The sequence below is a fragment of the Saccopteryx bilineata genome, chromosome 11 (genome assembly GCF_036850765.1).
Source record: "Saccopteryx bilineata isolate mSacBil1 chromosome 11, mSacBil1_pri_phased_curated, whole genome shotgun sequence".
NCBI classification, from domain to species: domain Eukaryota; kingdom Metazoa; phylum Chordata; class Mammalia; order Chiroptera; family Emballonuridae; genus Saccopteryx; species Saccopteryx bilineata.
Genome location: NC_089500.1, coordinates 74207597 through 74221993, shown reverse-complemented (window position 1 = coordinate 74221993; position 14397 = coordinate 74207597). Strand labels below are relative to the sequence as shown.

Here is a 14397-nt window from a genome sequence, read left to right as displayed (position 1 = left end):
AGACAGCAATTTTCAACCTTTTTCATCTCATGACACACATAAACTAATGACTATAATTCTGTGGCACACCGAAAAATTTAGTATATTTTTTTGCCGACCTGATATAAAAAAAAAGAAAAAAGTATAATTTTGATTCATTTACACCAGACGGCTATTGTGTTGGCTGTTGTCATTTTTTTTTTTTTCATTTTACAATCTAAGGGAGAAGAAGTCAGAGCCCCTGACTAAAGAGTCAGATATTCCATGTTTTAAAAATTCTTACAGCTCACCAGTTGAAAATCGCTGCACTAGGTGAATGATAACATATTTCAACTAAAACTAACCCAATTAATGTGAAGTCTAGAGAACAATTTCAATGGGTTTTATCCTTTTAACTAAAGGAAAACACAATGTAACATAATTAAATGTTATAAGCTCATAGAATATGGCACCAACATAAACCTGTCTCATGGTATTTATTTGTATCACAACTGTAAGGCTTCCTTTGGCCCCACCCAGTACTTGTGAGGTTTAGAAAATATCTTTTGCATTGTTTGTTTTCTGTTTGGTTCTTTTTTTTTTTTTTAAGATTTTGTTTATTGATTTTACAAAGAGAGGAGGTGAGGAGTGAGAGTATCAATTAATATTGCTTCACTTTAGTTGTTCATTGATTGCTTGTGCCTTGACGGGGCAAGCCCAGGGTTTCAAACCAGGGACCTCAGCGTTCCAGATTGACGCTTTACCCGCTGTGCCACCACAGGTCAGGCTGTTTGGTTCTTAAACTAGAATCAAAATAACCATTAATTGTACCTACTTCCTTTTTTCCCAAAAGCCTTATACCCAGGGGTCCCCAAACTTTTTATACAGGGGGCCAGTTCACTGTCTCTCAGACTGTTGGAGGGCCAGACTATAAAAAAAACTATGAACAAATTCCTATGCACACTGCACATATCTTATTTTAAAGTAAAAAAACAAAATGGGAACAAATACAATATTTAAAATAAAGAACAAGTAAATTTAAATCAACAAACTGACCAATATTTTAATGGGAACTATGCTCCTCTCACTGACCACCAATGAAAGAGGTACCCTTCCAGAAGTGCGGCAGGGGCCAGATAAATGGCCTCAGGGGGCTGCATGTGGCCCGCGGGCCATAGTTTGGGGACCCCTGCTTATACCTGTACCAGCCCTTTATGGTCTAACCTCACTTATGTAGTATACCCTTACTTAAACATTTGTTAAGGGCCAAGTTGAGAGTCAGGTTGATATCAGAAGTGTGGAGAAAACTCCAGCCTTCTTGCTTAAGGTTGATTCTAAATTCAAAGGGTGTTGCCTGACCTGTGGTGGCACAGTGGGTAAAGCGTTGACCTGGAAATGCTGAGGTCACTGGTTCAAAACCCTGGGCTTGCCTGGTCAAGGCACATATGGGAGTTCATGCTTTCTGCTCCTCCCCCCTTCTCTCTTTCTCTCTCTCCTCTCTCTAAAATTAATAAAAATAAAATCTTAAATTCAAAGGGTGTTTTTGCATTCATAAATTAGTTGTCATTTCCTTAAGTAGAGCTATGCTATGTTAAAAGAGTATCACAAATTCTCAGAAGAGCTTTTTAGTTTAATCTTGGATGTTGGGTTATTTTTTGATGAATGTCTGTGTTCCATAAGGAGCACATGGTTATTAAAGAGAAGACATATTGGCCAATAGGTTCCCTTGAAATGATCAACATATCTGAGATATTTGGATGTAAATGGTTCAGTTTAACCTCTAGGAATTACTTGAAATCAGATTAACTAAAATGAGCGTCAGGCCAAAATTACTATTCCTGGGATCCTGTTAGCACATTCAGACAATGAAGAAGCATACATATACCACAGAAGGCTGCACAGGGTGTTGTTTTTATAAGGTAGGAGAATTTCTACTGCAAAATAAACTTTCACTAACTTCTGCAGTCACTTGATACATTTCTTAGATCTCTTATTTCCATTGCTTATGGTCGTCCAGTTTACTGTCACCCAGTAAAAACAACCAGTAAGCTAGCCAAAGAAACTAAATGGATGGGTTTCCGTTTACGGTGACGATTCTTTTGTTCTGTATCCCAGGCATCCTATGGCGAAGCATCCAGGGAGTCATTTCTCTGGAAATGATCAGAACCCCGCACAGAAAATTCTTCAGCAGGAAGGATGTCAGGAGACAGATTTCCAAAGCCAACCATCTCCTGTACCACATGGATCTTGGCAAGCAGAGTCTCATCTTTTAATGTGAGGTTTACTGTGACTTATTGGCTGGCTCAGCTTCTGGTTGCTGTCCAGCTCTCAGGCTGACCAGAGCCAGAGGTGCCCACATGCTCCATTTCCTAATAGCCGGTATCTATGTTCGGCATGCTCAAAATTGAGTCTTGCTTTTCCCATTTGATTGCTTATTTGTGAGAGGATCCAAAAATATCAGTGTCTGTTGATTTATGTTTCTGTACTTGTCAGTATTTTCAGAGAGGGGTTTTCAGGTATTTTTTGTTAGAGAAGATTCAGTAATTTTATGGAATTATAGCTTAATGGAATAAAGAAAGTGTAGTACTGTATTTTCAAATTTTAACTCTACATGAATTTAGAGTCCTCTTACCTCTAGTACACTAAAGATCACCTTCAAAGGTTGTGGGGTGGAACGAAGGAAGGACCCTGGAATTCCAATAGGTTTTCTTCAGATTTTCAGTCAATGCTCTGAAGATTGCATCCTCACTTTTGGGGCTGACAATTGCCTACCGGTTTGACAACGTAGGGATTCTGTGAAAGTTGGACTGGGTCTGTGATTTATTTACAATGCAGACAGTCCGTTTCACAGGGCTCTGCTCTGGACATTCAGCAGGTAATCACCGTTGTGCTTTCTTTTTGGTTCATTGCTAAGCCTCATAATTGAAGTGTACAGTAGAGACAGAGAAAGGTACAGAACCAAACCGTAGACCTCTATGAATTTTCACCAAGTGAAAACATCCATGGGTCTTTTATTCCAATCGGGGAAAGATAATCCCGAAGGTCTCTCTGCTCTTTGTCTATTCAATTGCTGCTTTGGTTGTTTCCAATCGACTTTCTATTTTTGATTTACAAAAAAAATTATGGCAATAGAACAGGGAGTTCCCATATGTCTTAAACACAGTTTACCATGTTTTTAGCATCTTCATAAGAGTGGTACATTTTTTATAATTAACGAACCAGTGTTGATACATTACTCTAACTCAGCGGTTCTCAACCTGTGAGTCGCGACCCCGGCCGGGCCGAATGACCAAAACACAGGGGTCGCCTAAAGCCATCGGAAATACATATTTAGGCGACCCCTGTGATTTGGTCGTTCGACCCCGCCAGGGTCGCGACCCACAGGTTGAGAACCGCTGCTCCAACTAAAGCCCTTACTTTATTCATATTTCCCTTGATTTTGCTAAATGTATTTTTTTTTTGTTCCAGGACCGCATCCAAGACACCACATAACTTATAGCTGTCACAGCTCTTTAGGCTATTTTTGGCTGTGCCAGTCTCTTTAAAAAAAAAAAAGTTTCTTTCTGTGCTTTTGACGATCTTGATAATTTCAGAAAGTATTTGTCAGGTGTTTTGTGGAAGATCCTCAACTGTGATTTGTCTAACATTTTACTCGTGATGTGACCGGAGTTACAGAGGTTTTGGAGTCAGACCACAGAGGTAACGTGCCGTGCCGTTCTCCTCCGAGTCCATGCCAAGAGTGCGTTCTAACGGCACGACTTATCTCCGGGTGCATTAGTGTCCGTCACTTGTTCCCCTCCTGCAGTTATTATTTTCCCCTTTTCCGTCCTCGTTGGAAGGAAGTCATTATGCATGACCCGTGCCTGAGGATACATGGAAAGCATTAAGTTGGATTTCATTTAAGTTCAAAACGTCTGTACTCTGTGAAAGATGCTGTTAGGAATACAGACGAGCCACAAAATGGGGAAAAAAATTATAAAAGATATCGCTGATGAAGGACTTGGACCTAAAATACAGAAAACACTTTTAAAACTCTACAATTGGGAACTAACGTAATTTTTTAAATGGACAAAAGATCTGAATGGACACGTCGCCCAAGGAGATAAAAATACGGCAAACGAGCATCTATAAAATATCCCAAACCATTTGTTATCGGAGGACTGAAATTCAAAACCACAATGAGAAGCCACACGCTGCTGTGACGATGGCTATGCAGAAAAACCCGGCTGTGCCAGGTGGTGACGACCTGGCACGTGGGGCCACAGGCCCTCTCCCTCTTTTCTGCGAAGTTGTGCAGCCACTTTGGAAACCAAGTTTCACAGTGTCTTGCAAGGCTAGACCTCGTTTCCCCCGCGATCCAGCAATGGTGCGCCTGTGTATTTACTCAACTATTTTTAAACTCTGTCCACATAAAAATGCAAATGTTTATAGCAGCGTTTTATTCACATCACTAACATCTGGAATGGACTAAGATGTCCTTCAGGAGCTGCACGGATAAACAAGCTGTGGGGTGACCGTACACTCAGCAATAAGAGGAGGTGGGACTCAGAAGTTTGTTTTTCCCTAAGTAGTCCCCTGAGAGAAAGTCGACCTCTTCGGGTTTTTTTTTTTTTAAGTTAAGTTATTGAGGTGATATTGGTTAATAAGGTGATATAGGTTTCAAGTGTACAACTGCACGACACATCATCTGTCTGTGGCACTGTGGGCCCAGCACTCAAGTTCGAATCTTCCATAGACATTTCTCCCCAGTGCACATGGGACATTCTCAAGGGCAGACATATGTGGGGACACAAAACCAGCCTCCACAAGTTGGAGAAGACTGAGGCCATACCACGCTTGTTCTCTGCCTACAGTGCTTTGAAATTAGAAATCAACTGCAAAAAGGAAGCAAAGGGAAGAAAATACGGGGGGATCAAACAACATGCTACTAAGAAGTGACTCCCTCTTGGATTTTGTTCTCCAGCAACAAGCTACGGCTACTCCGCCGGAGTCCTGCAGGCGTGGTGCGAAGGTGTGAGGAGGGGGAGGCTTCCTGTAGTCCAGGGGCTACATGTCAGTTTTAGTGGACCGGGCCTCCAGGCTGGGACTTCCACATGTGTCTGTCTCTCCAGTGCTATGGCTCCCTAACCCTTTAGGCAAAGAATGCAGGAGTGTGAGAAAATTCTTTCCTCCAACTGATGTAAAGCTCTCATAATGTCTTTTCCTCAAGAAAGTAGCCTTTCTTTAATAGAGAATGTTCTGGGCCTGTTTCACAAAGTTTATGTTTGCTATCACCCCGCTAGAGCTGCAGGAGGAGAGTTCAGGGTCTTCCCTACTAGAATCTGGTAGGGTGTCCTGGCCAGCAAGTTATTGAAGTGAGAAGTGGGGAGGCAGAGAGACAGACTCCTGCATGCGCCTGACCAGGATCCACCCGGCATGCCCTCAGGGGGCGATGCTCTGCCCATCTGGGTTGTTGCTCTGTTGCAACCGGAGCCATTCTAGCACCTGAGGTGGAGGCCATGGAGCCATCCTCAGTGCCCGGGGCCAACTTTGCTCCAATGGAGCCTTGACTGCAGGAGGGGAAGAGATAGAGAGAAAGGAGAGGGGGAAGGGTGGAGAAGCAGATGGGCGCTTCTCCTGTGTACCCTGGCTGGGAATCGAACCTGAGACTTCCACATGCTGGGCTGATGCTCTACCACTGAGCCAATTGGCCAGGGGTGAAATGGCTGTCTTCGTGTTTCCATCAGTTTGTAGCTCCAGTGGCTTCTGCTCGAAGTAATCAGGTCTTGGCTGTGCGTCTCCAGGTTTGCCAGTCTTCCACATTTCAAGGTGGTGAACTCCCTTTGAAACCTCAGCTTTCTGATGGGCCAAGACAAGTAATTGATTACTGTTTTGTTTGATGCTTTACTTTTGTGAGAACGGGCAGAAAGATGTCCAAGTTGAAAAGGGAAGCCTCTTTTGTCTCCTTCTTTCGTTTCTGTGCTTCCTTCTGGCATGCATTGATTCATGGATGTTTGGCACGTGATACAACTCAACAAAGTCTCTCCTCTCATAGGTCTAACCTGCCACTTCAGTCCATCTTGTATGTGAAGGTTAGCTTTCGTTTCCTGTTTATAATACTCCCATTAATACCTTGATTTTCTCAAACCCTCCATCGTGCCACTTAGAAATCTTCAACATGTCAATTACATTTGTTTGAAAGTTTGACAACTCCCATATCTGTGTACCTTTGTTTATCACCATCATTTCCCCCCTATTCATTTTTTATCAATTATTTTTGCATACCTTGATTGAATGGCAAACATTAAATTTTAAAAGAAATCATGATAATTTGAGTCTCTTGATTATGAGATTTTATTCAGAAATAATTTATTCTTCTTGCTTTTTGGTGGTAGATTAAGCCCAGAAAACCTTTATCCGATTGGGGACTTGAGATGATGGCATGTGTGCTTCGGACATTGTGATCATACACTTGAAATAAGGCATCTTTGGCTCTTCATCATGAACGAGACTCCCATTGTTCAGCCCGAGCCCACGAGACTGTCAGAAGCTCTGACACATTTTTTTGCGTCTCAGCACCTGCTTTCCAATTGACACGTTCCTCCCTCACAGGAGACGGCCGACCTGTCAGGGCTTCTGTTCTTTCTGTGATCTTGTTACCTCATCCCTTCACTGTCTTCTGAGCTTCAGCCAGAGGACTTGGATATATTGTTTTTTTCAAGAACGGCTATTCTATATATTTATCTCCACTGAGATTCTGTATGTAAAACGTTTGTGTGTGAAACTGTAAAATGTCCTCAAAATAATGCATTTTGAAAACAGAAATTTATACAGCATATATAGCAATGGGAAAAAAAAATCTGTTAAATATGTCATTAGGTCTTGTGATGTACAAATGCCTAATGCGTCAAAGTGTCTGTAAGCTTCATAGACACAACCTGTCTGGTTAACCTGGAAGTCACATAAAAACGAGGACACCGCCATCGCCAGCAGCACAAAGCCATTTCCAGGGGCTTTGGGTGTCACTTTGAACATTCGCCTGCCTTATTTAATGTGCACATTTTCATTTTTCTAGGACATCACCATCTGACTTTTAAAGCAACCAGGTGCTCTTACAAATTTCTCTTAGGCATTATAAAGGGTTCCAAAAATGAGGAGAATTAGATTGCTTAATGTAAATGTTTGTGCCTGACATTTTTATTATTGGAAAGTTGTATCATTTAAGCCATTAGACTTGCAGCAATATCTTCTGATAAAGGTAATCTCGTCTCTGTCAGCCAGTGTAAATGATGATAATTATAATGTGAGTAACAGAGCAATCACTATTAGAAAAGTCAGAGTGGCCTTTTTCTAACATCTCAGCCCCCCCCCCCACTACCTAAGGATGCTGTGCTTCTCTTTTTGATAACAATGTCAATTTATTTTTTTGGCTAATGATAAATATTAAACCACAAAATGAGTGTCGATGGCTTGTCAGCACTGGCAAGTGGTATTATGCAACTAGCTCTTAGGATATATATCAATAAAAAATGTTGATCACAGCATTGATTTCTGCCATTTCCCCTATTTCTTTCTCCTTCAACAGTCCTACCCTGTTCTTTACCTCCCGTTCTCAATGACAGGAATTTTTCTGTTTTGATTCTTTAAGAAAAATTAGCATTGGTTAGGATTATTCATGTTCCTTCCCTTTGACTCTCCCACTGACAAAAGTCTATCTCATAGAACTGATGATAGAATAACATCGCAAACTGCTTTTCATGACCAATTAACAATCTTCCCCTCATCTGCACACACCGAACTTCTATCATCTATTTATTTGTATAAAGGGATTAGAAGTCTACCATGTATAACATTTTTTTCTACCTTCAGTTAACACCTATCTTCCTACCCTGTCAACTACAGTGCATTGTGAAAAATCGAACAAACATGAATCAGCGTGTTACTTTAAAAATATGTAGCCTGTTTAATTCTAAAAACTATTTTATACAATTTATAATAAAAGTCGTGAATGCGCCAAACTAAAAAAAAACCACCATGAAATTAAGACCCAGGAGCTACATATTAAAACGAGGATTGAGAGGGGGAATTTAAAAAGTAACTTTCCTCAAACACTGATGCTAAGAAAGAAAAAAGGATTTCACTCTGAGCGCCTCTGCTATCAGACACAAGAAGAAAATATAAGGTACAGTATAGTTTTAGTTCTATAACCAAGAAAAAGCACGCCTCTTTTACGGCGGGCTGGTCAGGCTACCCATTTCGGAATTCTGAGAGAAGCGTGAAGACCTACCCCATATTCTGAACATCAAACCGTGTGTAACAACGATCCGTATCAGCTATTTTGTTTAGAGAAACACATCGAAGTTTTACGCACATGACAGTTTGTAAATAAACCTTCAATAAGTGTTGAATGTGTAACGCTATCGCAATCCTGTGTGGAAATAATGGGAGTTGGAAGCTGATATGTGCTCCGCAGGGAGGTGGTTGTGTAATGATTTAATACTGAGTACAATAGCGCCTGCCTGAGTCCTGACATGAGCAATTTCTGCTGCGTTTGATAGTGTAGAAGACGACAGCAATCCAAGGCGGGGGTGCCAGGGGAGACTGACGGGCACGGTGTTATGTTTCCTTAAATGGAAGAAGACCTATCAGAGATGTACGGGGAAAATACTTTTATAACAATGTGCCGTTTATGAATGCTGAAGCAAGCTGTCATTCTAACAGGGGTGACATCCCCGCACAGTGGTGAGTCGCAATGATACACATGGAAACGAACAATGGTTTTCCCTAAAAAAGTCTACTCTGGGAGTCTGATATATTTTCATATAGTCATGATGTTCTAAGTCTTGCATTTAATTTAGTCTGTGATGCTGTGTGTTTAGACTTTTAACATATGGAGCAATATTCATTTTTATAGCTACCCTCCCCCACCCCCCATTCCTGGCCCTAAAGTCAAACTGGCAGGAAACCAAGAATCATGAGACAATTTTAACAGAAATGAAAACTTCTGAATATCTGCCAGTAATAAATAGTTCTGCAAATTCTGAATGAAGAACTGCAGTGCTCCACTCCAACCTTCTGGCAACTTCTGTTTGGCCTGCTTCTGCAGCAGGATTTGGATAGGGGATGAGAATTCAGGGGAAATTCCTTTAGTAGCTGCAGAGAAAGAAGCAGAGAAAGGCTGTGGGAAACCAGAAAAGCAAGGTCTGAGACTTCACAAGCTAGTCAAACACGGGCAAGACATTTACTGTTTAGCCTCCGAGGCGGTGGTGTGACTGAGAAGCCTGAACTCTCCGAGCAGAGTCGGAAGCTGGGCGGTGTAGACAAGCGAGGCTAAAGATCATCTAACTCAGTGACGTGTGTGGAGCACAGGCTGACGGAGAGTGGGAGAGAGATCGGAACACGGTAACCACAGGGGGGTTAAAGTGTACTTTTAGGCACAAGTGGAGACTTATTCAAACACACACACACACACACACACACACACACATAATGCCAAGGTGAGGTCAAGAGCAGATTAAACTGTACAGACTGTAGAAGCATTTGTCAAGCTGAGGTCAGACACTAACTGGAGGGGGGGTGGACAAAGTTAAGGGGAGAGAAACTGTGGTCTCTCCTCAAGTGTCTGCGGCCATTCACCTGGTACCAGCGGGGGGACCGGAACCTCCCTGACTGACCTCGGCCACCAGCTCCGTGTTGTTCTTTTTCATCTCTGAGTCCCTTTTAAGATTATTTTTTGACAACTCTTTCTTCTGGGCTGAGATGCAGAGCTCATACTGGGTTGGCTGGAGGCCTGAAGTTTTTTGAACGCTTCCATCTGAGATGCTCACTTCAGGGCTGTGACAGTGACAAACGGGAGGTGGGCAGATTCCTCTGGTGTTTGTTCTTCATTTCAGGCCTGAGACTTCTCTCATCTTGATCATCTTTCCCCTCATTTATCAATAACGAATTTCTTTCTGTTTCAGGCTGACCTCAGCAAGCTTCTTACAGTAATAACTATAATCATCATTGTGTTGTTTACGTCGGCAGTGCCACTTCCGGCTGCTCTATGAGGAAAGCATGGTTGGGTGAATGTCATTGTCGGCATCTGCTTGGGTCTGGCACCCACTTTAATTGCAAAATAGTAAAACGCGTGGGCGGAGCACTTCCTGTGTGTTTTCTCTGAGGCCTCCGTCCCATCACGGAAAGTCTAACCTGGAAATTTAAAAAAGAAGCTGGAAATGACCCAGCTTGCCTTTATAATTTAGGACCTTTGGTTAGGATTTCAAATTATTTTGGAAAGCTTTCTTTTTTTTTCTCTTTTATTTACTCATTTTTGAGAGGAGAGAGAAAAGGCAGAGGAGCAGGAACATCTACTCCCATATGTGCCTTGACCAGACAAGCCCAGGGTTTCCAACCAGTGACCTCAGCGTTCCAGGTCAACACTTTACCCACTGGGGGACCACAGGATGGGCGGGAAAGTTTTTAATTAGCAATGATCGTGCCTAGGATAAACCTCACTGGCTACGAGACTGCCATTGTGCAAAGCTGAATTCTTTTGTATTATATCTTTAACTCAAAGGATTGTGACTGGTGAGGCTATGTCTTGAACTCATAGATGATGTGTTTTGACTTTTTCTCTCCTCATGCATATATGATACTATCTCACTATTGGTACATTATTTATACAAGTGTCATTCAGTTGAGTGGATGCTATTTCAATTCTCTGCTCTTCCATCCTGCTATGTTGACTCCCCTTTCCAAATGTCACCTGTGCCTGCAGGGCTTAGAGAAGTCTCACAATCCCAAGTGAAAGCAAGAAACCTTAAACAATAAGCTTTTTCAAAGCTTGCTACCACCCAAGTATCTAAAATTGCTAGGCAATCATCATTTTACGGATAACAGATTCCAGCATTCTTTGTCATTTACATCAACGATAATTCTTATTCTAGTTCATTAGTGCTAAAAACATGTTGACAATAGGGGCACAATTATTGTCATCAATGTTTCTGCATTCATGAATATACTAACAAGAGCTGCTGACCCTTGTTTGTTCTGTTGTATTGTTAATTTACAAGAAATCTGCACACTGTCCACAGAGAGGCCTATGGCAATTTTCTCATAGATGTTTATATGAACACTGTCCGTTTTGTTTTACCTTCAAGAATTGTATAATGGGTAAGTCCCTGCAATTTTAACTCATTAGAATACCTTTAATGTGAAGTGACCTTTGATAATAGATTTCCAATCTTTCTGGAACTTGCTTAAAAAAAAAAACAACTAAAAGGATTAATGAGTTCCTGTAGCTTTTACCAAGTAGGGTGTTGTAGAAATCTTTTCATAACAATTAAAACAAATTATGATCCAACAAGAAATAATGAAGCAAACAAAAAATGAACTGAAAGATTGTCTTAATTTCTCACTTTTGATGTACTCATCAAAAGGTCAGAAGAATAAAAAATAAGTATCTGTTTTAATAATAGTCTAGATACTTATTCTAATTTTACTGTTTTCCATGAAAAGAACGTTTTATCTGATAAATTTTGAGTCATGTTGATTATAGCTTACAATCACGGTACTTTTTTATTTAAAACATTTTCACATATTTCTTCTCATTGCACCCTCTATTCTAGATACTACTAACATTCTAATATAATAAATGAGACAATGGTACATGAGTCACATTAGTTTAATTATTTGAACTACTAAAGGAGACATTTTGAAAACTATTCAAAATAGCAGTGTCATGTAGAATTAAAATTATATCTATGCCATTCATAACATTCTGAAATTATTTTTATTATTTACTATGTTTTACATTAGACAACAATAATTCTATTATTCTTTGTTTTTGTTTTTTAAAATTAGAGGCAGGGAGGCAGAGAGACTCCTGCATGCACCTCTACTGAGATTCACCCTGCAAGCCCCCTACCAGGTGATGCTCTGCCTATCTGGGGCATTGTTGCGTTGCTCAGCAACCAAGCTATTTTAGCACCTGAGGCGAGGCCATGGAGCTATCCTCAGCACCCGGGCCAACTTGCTGGAATGAGCCATGGCTGTGGGAGGGGAAGAGAGGAGAGGCGGCAGGAGCTGGAGAAGCAGATGATAGCTGCTCCTGCGTGCCCTAAATAGGAATCGAACCCAGGACTTCTATATGCCAGCCTGACACTCCACCACTGAGCCAACCAGTCAGGGCCCTATTATTGTTTAGTTTTATTTTTATTTTCTCACTAACAAGCAAACTTTCACAATAGCTTTCCTAAACTATCTACAGGTTTTGTTGTATGACTAACAGCTGTTCTTCTTTCCCATTGTTTTGGACAGGTGTCTCCTGCTTGCTCCTTCTCTAATTTGTGTCTAATTTAGTTTGGTTCTTAAAAAAGAGCTTTGGGGTCAAAACATGAATTCTCTTTTAAAGCACCTGTTCCCAGTTATAAATATTTTTATTATACTCCTTTTTAAGAAGTCAACTCATGCAAGGGCAGATTACTCTTACAAACTTAGAATACAACAAACTTGGTGTATAGGTAATGCAATTACAGGCAAAAAACTTAATGCCTGCTAATATTTAATTCCAAAAAAAGTGCTGTTTCACAATACATAAACTTATTATTATTATTTTTTTGTATTTTTCTGAAGCTGGAAACGGGGAGAGACAGTCAGACAGACTCCCACATGCGCCCGACCGGGATCCACCCGGCACGCCCACCAGGGGTGACACTCTGCCCACCAGGGGGTGATGCTCTGCCCCTCTGGGGCGTCGCTCTGTCGCGACCAGAGCCACTCTAGCGCCTGGGGCAGAGGCCAAAGAGCCATCCTCAGCGCCTGGGCCATCCTTGCTCCAATGGAGCCTCGGCTGTGGGAGGGGAAGAGAGACAGAGAGGAAGGGGGGGTGGAGAAGCAAATGGGCACTTCTCCTATGTGCCCTGGCCAGGAATTAAACTCGGGTCCCCCACACGCCAGGCCGACGCTCTACCACTGAGCCAACCGGCCAGGGCCACAATACATAAACTTATGTAATCATCTGGGGATATTTTTTATCTGGAGATTGAGGCCACTCATGTAGATGCAAAAGAACATGATATCAGAAATTCCTCAAATTCTTACAAAATTCAATAGTTATTGTAAGGTAATCATGACATAAAATGATTTCTGAGATAATCAGTGTTTAATTCAAAAGGATATTGATCAACACTGGGGTGACTGAGATTATTAATCTTGTTAAAATTAATTTTGTATGTTAGAATGTACACTTATTAATGATAAATATATTAAAGTGTTAATAATTACATATGAGTGGAAAAAATCAATAGATATAAATTCTCATTTTTATTGTAATCAAGTTCAAAAGAGCACATCTCTCAGTGTGCCAGGAACATTCTACAAGTTGAAGTATACACGACCACAAATAGAGAAAGTTATACTTATTCACTCCCTGAGTAAATGGAATAGGTAGACGTTACTGTTAACTTCGGCTGGAATAATTGTTATACCTAAACGTAAGTACGTGCTATACATAGACATGCTGCCTCCATGTTATGCAAAACCAAGGAAAGTCCATTTGTAAATAAGGCTTTTTCCTCCACCAATTTAAACTGTTCATGAGTTCAAAAATAATATATAGGGTATTATTATATAACAGTCACTTTCAATTTGGCATTGCTCGGTACATGACAGTTGGCCGGGTGTGGCAATGAAGAACATTGCAAAGAGTTCACATTCTGCTGACATAACAATATAGAGATTTATGAGAATAAACTGACTTGGTTTTTTAAATATATCTGTTTAATATAATATAAATAAGTATATGTGTTACATGGAAGTTTTCTTAAATAATTTCTGATAACTGATTTTCCTGATTAATCAACATCATATTTGTTTTATAAAACACACTGATAAACAAACACTCATTGAAAACTAAACTATTCTTTATTCTACTAATTTCATCTTCACTTATTGAATCATTTCACTTTTATACTTACCTTAGTTGTGTTTGTTTTTTAGCTGTTTATGTTGGTTGTTCTTTTTTTTTTTTTTGTATTTTTCTGAAGCTGGAAACGGGGAGAGACAGTCAGACTCCCGCATGCGCCCAACTGGGATCCACCCGGCACGCCCACCAGGGGCGAGGCTCTGCCCACCAGGGGGCGATGCTCTGCCCCTCCGGGGCGTCGCTCTGCCGCGACCAGAGCCACTCTAGCGCCTGGGGCAGAGGCCAAGGAGCCATCCCCAGCGCCCGGGCCATCTTTGCTCCAATGGAGCCTTGGCTGCGGGAGGGGAAGAGAGAGACAGAGAGGAAGGAGGGGGGTGGGGGTGGAGAAGCAAATGGGCGCTTCTCCTGTGTGCCCTGGCCGGGAATCGAACCCGGGTCCCCCGCACGCCAGGCCGATGCTCTACCGCTGAGCCAACCGGCCAGGGCCGGTTGTTCTTTTTGCATTATTAAATAAGGTATAATATAACCAATATTACATAAAATAAAGTAATATA

At 41.3% G+C, this 14397-nt stretch overlaps 1 pseudogene; it reads right to left on the bottom strand.

The window, feature by feature from the left end:
- Nucleotides 1-10299: 10299 nt before the first annotated feature.
- On the bottom strand, nt 10300-10463 carry LOC136315773 (U4 spliceosomal RNA; annotated as a pseudogene).
- Between the last annotated feature and the right edge of the window lie 3934 nt (nt 10464-14397).